The following is a 7,424-nucleotide window of genomic DNA, read 5'->3' as shown; positions in this document are numbered from 1 at the left end:
CTTTGGCCTCGCCCGTTCTATTAATTGTCTGGCCATCCACTCTGGGTTATCATTCTGCTGTAGGTAAGTAACATGCTTAGAGAGGTCAATATATTTGGCAATAAACTCGTCCTCATGCATGTTCTCCTGTCGAAGAGCATAAAAAGCTGTTTCTTTTTCTTGTCTTATGGCTGGGGGAAAGTAGTGATCAAAGAACATCTGTTTGAATTCGTTCCAAGTAATCCCCGAGTCATCTATGCTGCTTACGCTCCTTCACCACCTCTTAGCTCGATCCCTCAATAAGACTACTGCCGCTTGTACCTTTTGGTAGGTATTACAGCCACAAGCTTTAAATATTGTCTCCATATCATCGATCCAAGCCTCAGCTTTGTCAGGATCCATACCCCCATCAAAAGTCTTTGGGTGATGCCGCTCTATATCCTTCCATACACTTTTAAGGTTCACCGCTTCTTCTTTTCCTGGTTGCCTTTGTGAACTACTCTCTTCTCTGGTTCCTTCAATAGAACCCCTGTGGGTGACAGAATTTCCCACAGATGGCCCAGGAAGCCCACTCCCTTCAAACTCTTCCACAGCTTTCTTGATTCTCAAATCTTCCTCCATCTTTCTTACTCTCTCATCTACCACCGTAACTACCACTTCCCTTAGCTGTTGCAGTAACGTCTCTTGGTTAAACTGCAGAGGATTCGGTGGTTGATTAGGTGGGTTTGTAGATTCATCCCCACCTTGATCAGTTTGTCGGGATCGTGTCCGTACCATCCTCCCCACCTAAGGATGGAACCCACCAAAAGAAATACAAAGTAAGGTCAAGCACAGGCACAAAGTAACAGGGAAGGTTATGTGAGATTATTATATATTGCCACTAAATATAATGGAATGCAACCCACTTCACAGAATCTTTAGCTCTGATACCAAATTGTGACAATCGTTCTTTTTAAAACCCATTTAGATCAAAATTTTCAATCTATTCGAATGATTAACCATGATAGAAAAGAAGAAACCTTAAAATTTTAAAATCGCTATCATGGTTAAAAGAAATAAACTTATAATAAGAGTAATTTCGATCGTTACCTTGGGCCTTGGACTTCCAAAGTCTAGAAATATCATTCAACCATTAGCCCAAACCAAACTTATATTTTCAAACATACAAACTGATAAATCAGTTTAATATAAACTATAGAGCTCATTAGTCAAAAGTCAACACTTTCGAAGGACGTTACATGCAGAGTCTCAGATGTCAATCCTTTGCTCAACCAATAATTAATCTACACAATTAATATAACCACATATTAATATAAATTAATTTATTAATTAATTAAACTTCTCTATATTATTTAAATTTCTAATTTAATTAAATTTTTACTCTAAATTCCCGCAACTCTCATAACTCAAAAATTATTAAGTATTTTAGAAACAACTTAAAATTCCTAATAACCCAAATTATTTATTTACCACCTCCAAATTATTTACCTTAATAAAAAGGATTTTCCACAATTTCTAAATATAAAATTATCATTTTCTAAATTCTAAAAATCCCATTTTTAAGTTTAAACCTCAAAATCAAACTATCAAAAATTCAATAATACTTCAAGTATTTATAAATAAATAATCTGATCAAAAACTTTAATGGTATAACTACCACATATATATATTTCCACAAATAATAAACTTTTTAGCTACAATAATTATTTTAAAACCTCCAGTCACCTAATAAATAAAACTAAACCGATTAAAATCTCAATAATATGTCAAGCAATCCAAATAAATTATTTAACTTAAATTTAATCGGTAAAAATATGGTATATCTCATAAATAACAGATTTTCAACTAAATAATTTAATTTAAATACTAAAACTAACAAATAGAGAAATCTAAACCGATTAAAATTATTATGAACTTGTTGATAGTACTTCTAAGTTTGGGTTAATATTTTGTTACCTACTAATGCATCTTAGTGGTTTAATATCGGCTATTCATAGTGTGATATTTTATTATTTTGACTACAGTTATAGTTCTATTCCCAGATTCCCAGATTGGTGTTTTATCACTGGTGTTTTATCACAACATACTAACTCTATTCCTCTGCCCCAATCTTTTACCCCTGTTGATGATCCTGTCCCTTCACCATCAGTTCTTGATTTACTTCCACCAACTTCATCACCATCATCTCCTTCCATTGATAGCCCTCTATCTCAACATTCTTCTGACTCTCCTTCTTTACCAATTTCCATTCCTCTTTGCCGGTCCATCAGAACTCAACCTACATATCTAAGTGACTATCACTGTTCTTTAATTACTACTAATAAATCAGTTTCCATGTCTCCAGACTGCAGATATCCTTTACAGAGTGTTCTTCTTATAAACATTTTGTTTCTTCAATAACTGTTCCATGTGAACCTAAAGCCTAAATCCTATCGAGAAGCCATTCAATATCCTAAGTGGTAGCAAGCCATACAAGCTGAAATTTCAGCTTTAGAGCAGAATCATACTTGGTATTGACTGAGTTACCTAAGGACAAATCTCCAATTGGCTGTAAGTGGGTCTTTAGGACAAAATTTCGTGTTGATGGGAGTCTTGAACATTAGGCTCATCTTGTAGCGCAAAAGGATATACCAACAAACAGAGGGAGCTGACTACTTTGATACTTTTTTCCGAGTCACCAAAATGAACAGTTTGTTAATAATCGCTACAGCTTCTAGCTAGCATCTTGAGCAACTTGATGTCAATAATGCCTTCCTTCATGGGGACTTAAATGAGGAAGTCTATATGACTTTGCCTCCTAGATTTACTTCTGGTATGTAAACTACAAAAGTCACTTTATGGTTTAAAACAGGCCTCTCGTCAAAGGTTTGTCAATGGTTTGCCAAATTGTCTGCTGCTCTTACTTCTTGTGGATACAATCAGTCCAAATCTGATTATTCATTATTTGTGTGCAGTCATACCACCTCTGATATCATTCTTGCAGGCAATGACCCTAATGAAATTAAACACATCAAAATGTTTCTTGATGAATCCTTTAAGATAAAGAACCTTGGCAAGCTCAAATTCTTTCTAGGCCTTGAAGTTGCTTGCTTGACCACTGGTATAACTCTGAACCAACGAAAGTTTGCTCTTGACATTCTTTCTGATGTTGGATATCTTGCCTGCAAGCCAGTTTTGACACCAATGGATAGGTCTACACGACTATCAAAGGATCATGGCGCTCCTCTTACTGATATAGCTAGCTATCGAAGGCTAGTTGGTTGCTTGCTTTACCTCACAACAGCTGGCCCAGATATTTCTTATTCAACAGCTTTGTCAATTTACTCAGGCTTCAACAACTACTCATCATCAAGCTGCACTTCGAGTCTTGAGATATATCAAACATAACATAGCCGAGGGAAAGTCTCTTCTTTCCAGCATCATCAAATTTCAAACTTAAGGCTTTTAGTGATTCTGATTGGGCTGGGTGTCGTGACACTCGTAGATCTGTTAATTGCTTGTGTCTTTTTGGGGCGAGCTCTAATTTCATGGCGGTCCAAGAAACAAAACACAGTATCTCGGTCTTCTTCAGAAGCGGCTTTGGGCTCTCTCACTTGTGAAATACAATGGCTGCTCTATCTCCTCGCTGATCTGCATATCAATTATTCTTCTCTGGCCGTGCTCTATTGTGATAATCAATCTGCTCGACATATTGCAGCTAATCCTACTTTCCATCAACGTACTAAACATATCGATTGTCATCTTGTCCGAGAAAAACTTCAAGGTGGCATCATTCATCTATTACCCATTCGAAGTTGACAACAACTTGCAGATGTTCTCACCAAGCCCCTTGATCCTCAGCCCTTTTTGAGCTCAATGTCTAATTTTGGAATGATCAATATATACTCGCTAGCTTACGGGGGTAACAGACTTAGTTAAATAAATACCATTCGGTTAGAGATTATTAGTGTAGAGCTGTAATTTAGTTAGAACACTAACCCTGTCTATGATCCATTCAATGAATAAGACAATACCTTTTCTCCTTCTCTCTCTCTCTCTCAATTTCTCTGCGTTACCAATGGCATCGTAACTAATTATAAGGAGGGTGCAATTAAGAGCTTATAAACTTAGTCTATTTTTAATTCCATAATCAAATTCCGAGTGTAATGTACATCAAATTCCAAGTCTAATCTACATAAAAAAGCCTCCTCTTTGATTTACAAGAAGGGTGCAATAAAGGGCTTATAAACTTAGTCTATTTTTAATTCCATAATCAAATTCCAAGTTGGCACCTCATAAAAAAAGCTTCCTCTTTGATTTATAAGAAAGGCACTATAATCAAATTCTAAGTGTAATGTACATCAAATCTATATATCTATTAAATAAAAATCAAAGCCAAGCCAAGCCATATTTTTATACACAGGGGCTTTTCACTCATTTTACTGTGCTATGAACAGTACCAGCTCTGTGAAGAGGAACGGCTTATGCATGTGGCTTTGTGTTCTTTTCTTTTTTCTTTTTTTAAACTATAAGGTAAACAATGACAATTTTGAATTTCAAATTTTGAGAGTCCCAATGTCTAATGGTTTTCTATTTCACTCAAGAGTGATTGTATTTTCTCCTTTTCATTTCGTCGGTGCACCCATCGTTCCCCACCACTCCTCTCTGGTTTTTTTTTCCTTTCTATTTTTAAATTTTGATGGGGAGCTTCTACCCAACTCTTCCTCTTCTACCGAGCATGAGAAAAAGAAGCTGGTGAGTATGGATTGGATGGGGAAGTTGATAAAGAAAGTAACGGATAGCAAAGATGAGGCGTCATAGATGAGGAAAAGAGTGACGGAGAAGGTGAAGACGCCATCGTGAAAGAAAGTGGGTCCTCACAGAAGAATCTCACATGGGACATGGCTGATTGAAGATCATTTCCCCTGCACTCTTATCTGAGGTTTTGTTGTCATTTCAGCCTGTCATGACCACCTCTTCCATCTAACACCAACATTTATATATGTGGCTAGTATATAATTTTTCCTCCCTCATCTTCTTTTCCCTATTTCTTCTTCTCTTCTCTTTTTGAGTCTTTCAGATCTCTTCGACTTCATCTTAAGGGCTCCAAACAAGGATTTGTTTGTTTGATGCTATGACCTTCTCGCCGATGGATTTATTTGCCGCTCTGTGCGTGGCTCATCGTCTTCCCTTCGGCATCCTCTTCACTTTCCTAATCCTCTTCGTATTCCTCTTTTTCTCATCTTTTTCTTTGGCTAAATAATACCAGGTGGACTTTGTAATCTTTTATGAAGTGGATCATTTTTTAGATTTCATATGACAAGTTGATGTGTCGGACATACAATGATGGAGAGAAAGCCATTCTAAGTTCCATCCTGAAAGCAGGGGGCTGGGAATATTTAATACTTACAAAATGGACCAAACTTCATTATTAATTATGCTGCAGAAAACAATTCATCAAAACCTTTAAGTTGTTGATGGGAATGTGATTTATATGTTTAGGTTTCTTTTGAATCTGCCAGCCAGTTCGATGAGTTGGCGGCTAATCATGTACCAATTAATTCCAGCATTATGCAGAAAAAGCCTGGCACTTCTATAAGTATTGAGTGAGTTAGCTCTATCCTATTTCACTATTTCCCCTCTAGAAAAGCATCCAATATCTGAGTTTGATTGGGTATACTTTTTTTTGGTTGCTTTTGGCTTTGCTTATATCTGGAGTTTTTTTTTTTCCACTCTACACAAATATAATTAGGCAAACACACTCCCGCAGGAATAGTATATGCCGCTGAACTGGTCCCGATTGAAGAAAACCATGTTTTCTACTTTTGTACAAATGAAGAAAAATATGATGGTTAATTGATGGTTGTTTGAGAGTTGTTGTTGCTATGTATATGATAAGTTTGTTCTATAGTTTTTGGTCCCATCAGTGTTGCAGTTTGATGGAAGGTGTTGATAACTCTTTTATTTCATATATTATATTTGATGATTCTTTTTAATCCCTCCCTCATTTGTTTTGTCTTTTGCATAATCTTTGATCAGATGTTCATGCATTATATTTGATTCTTTTTTAATCCCTTGCACTTCACGTGAACCTGCCCTATGCTGCAGAAGAGTATTTCATTTATATTTTAATGTTTTAATACCTATATTAGTCAAGATTAAGAATAAATGCTACAATGGCTAATGCTTTACACAGTGGTTATTGGGTGTTTTTTTATACAGTGGTCAAAGACGTTGTAGATGTAAAGATCTATGTAAAGATATGCATATACCACACGCAAGGTCCACTTCACATTAAGTAGTGGATCGTGCTTTTTTTGTTTCATTTTTCTGTGAGGTTTGCTTTTTGGGGTTCCCTAGATGTGGAATGGTTATGCAATGTTCATTGGGTGATTGCCCAAACATGTCGCAAACTAAATTTCTATGATGATTAGACAAGTTTCAAAGTACTGGCTGCATGATGTGATATTCCTCGCTTATACATAAATTGGTAGGTAACAGGTTGCAACTAAAGTAATTTGAATATCTTCTTTTTCATGTGAAAACCATACTGTAAATTACATGAAATACAAGTGACTATGCCGTGGCCATTCCCGCTTCCAACCAAGCATTTCTATCATTCTCTTCTCACCACAACCACCACCAAAAACAATCATAGGGAATACAATATTGATTTATGTGTGGGTACGATACTTAAATGAAACTTTACATTACTAACTAATTTGATCACTTTACGTATCTACAATAAGACTGTATGAGAAAGCAAAATTTGTTTTCCTGATGCTGAGAAAATATAGTTTATTATGTGCATTCAATTTCTTTCATTGGGCCTTTGTCCTCTAACAATAACCAAATGTACTTTATATTTTTCAATTTCAATAAAACTGGCTAACAGAAAATGAGACCTTGATAAGTTTTAGCGTAAGTTGAGATGATGGATTTTAAATTTTGGCCTGTAACATAGCATCGAATGTTACAGGTCATGGGATTTTTAGTGTCCTATATATGAAGCTATATAGCATTTATTTGACTTATGAGGTGTGGAGATACAAGTTTCCTTAGATTTTCCCTAAAGCAAGCTAGATCAGAACCAGAACTGAAATATTAGTGATGTCACTGGTTTCTATCTAGTATCAACACAGCTTTGTCTTGTAAGCACGTTTGAATGATGAATATTAAATGCAACTTTTTTCTTTTATTTCTTAATAGCACTTTGGAGTGGTATTACTCAATGTACATTGTAAAAATGCTCCCATATCTAATGCTTCTTATTCTTGATTTTACTGTTAGAGTCTTTTTTTTTTTTTTAAAAAAAAAAGATACATTACAGGCTATGACCACTTTTCTATTGAAGCACGTTAGTAGTATTACCCTCATTTGTAGACTTGATTTTTACGTAATTACCAAAGTTACTCATTGTACATTGATTATCCAGTTTGTTTTAGCAATCAACATTTAAAACTTTA

General features: G+C 35.5%; 1 long non-coding RNA gene across 1 annotated transcript; it reads left to right on the top strand.

The window, feature by feature from the left end:
* Positions 1 to 4,495: 4,495 nt before the first annotated feature.
* On the top strand, positions 4,496 to 6,407 carry LOC114718389 (uncharacterized). Its single transcript, XR_003737810.1, has 2 exons — positions 4,496 to 5,564; positions 6,181 to 6,407. It is a non-coding gene; the product is annotated as an uncharacterized LOC114718389 (long non-coding RNA).
* Positions 6,408 to 7,424: the final 1,017 nt, after the last annotated feature.

This window comes from Neltuma alba, unplaced genomic scaffold (assembly GCF_004799145.2).
Source record: "Neltuma alba isolate B1F8T4 unplaced genomic scaffold, ASM479914v2 tig00011845_pilon, whole genome shotgun sequence".
NCBI classification, from domain to species: Eukaryota; Viridiplantae; Streptophyta; class Magnoliopsida; order Fabales; family Fabaceae; genus Neltuma; species Neltuma alba.
Note: the sequence above shows the minus strand (reverse complement) of the source record. Positions and strands in the feature narration are given on the sequence as shown.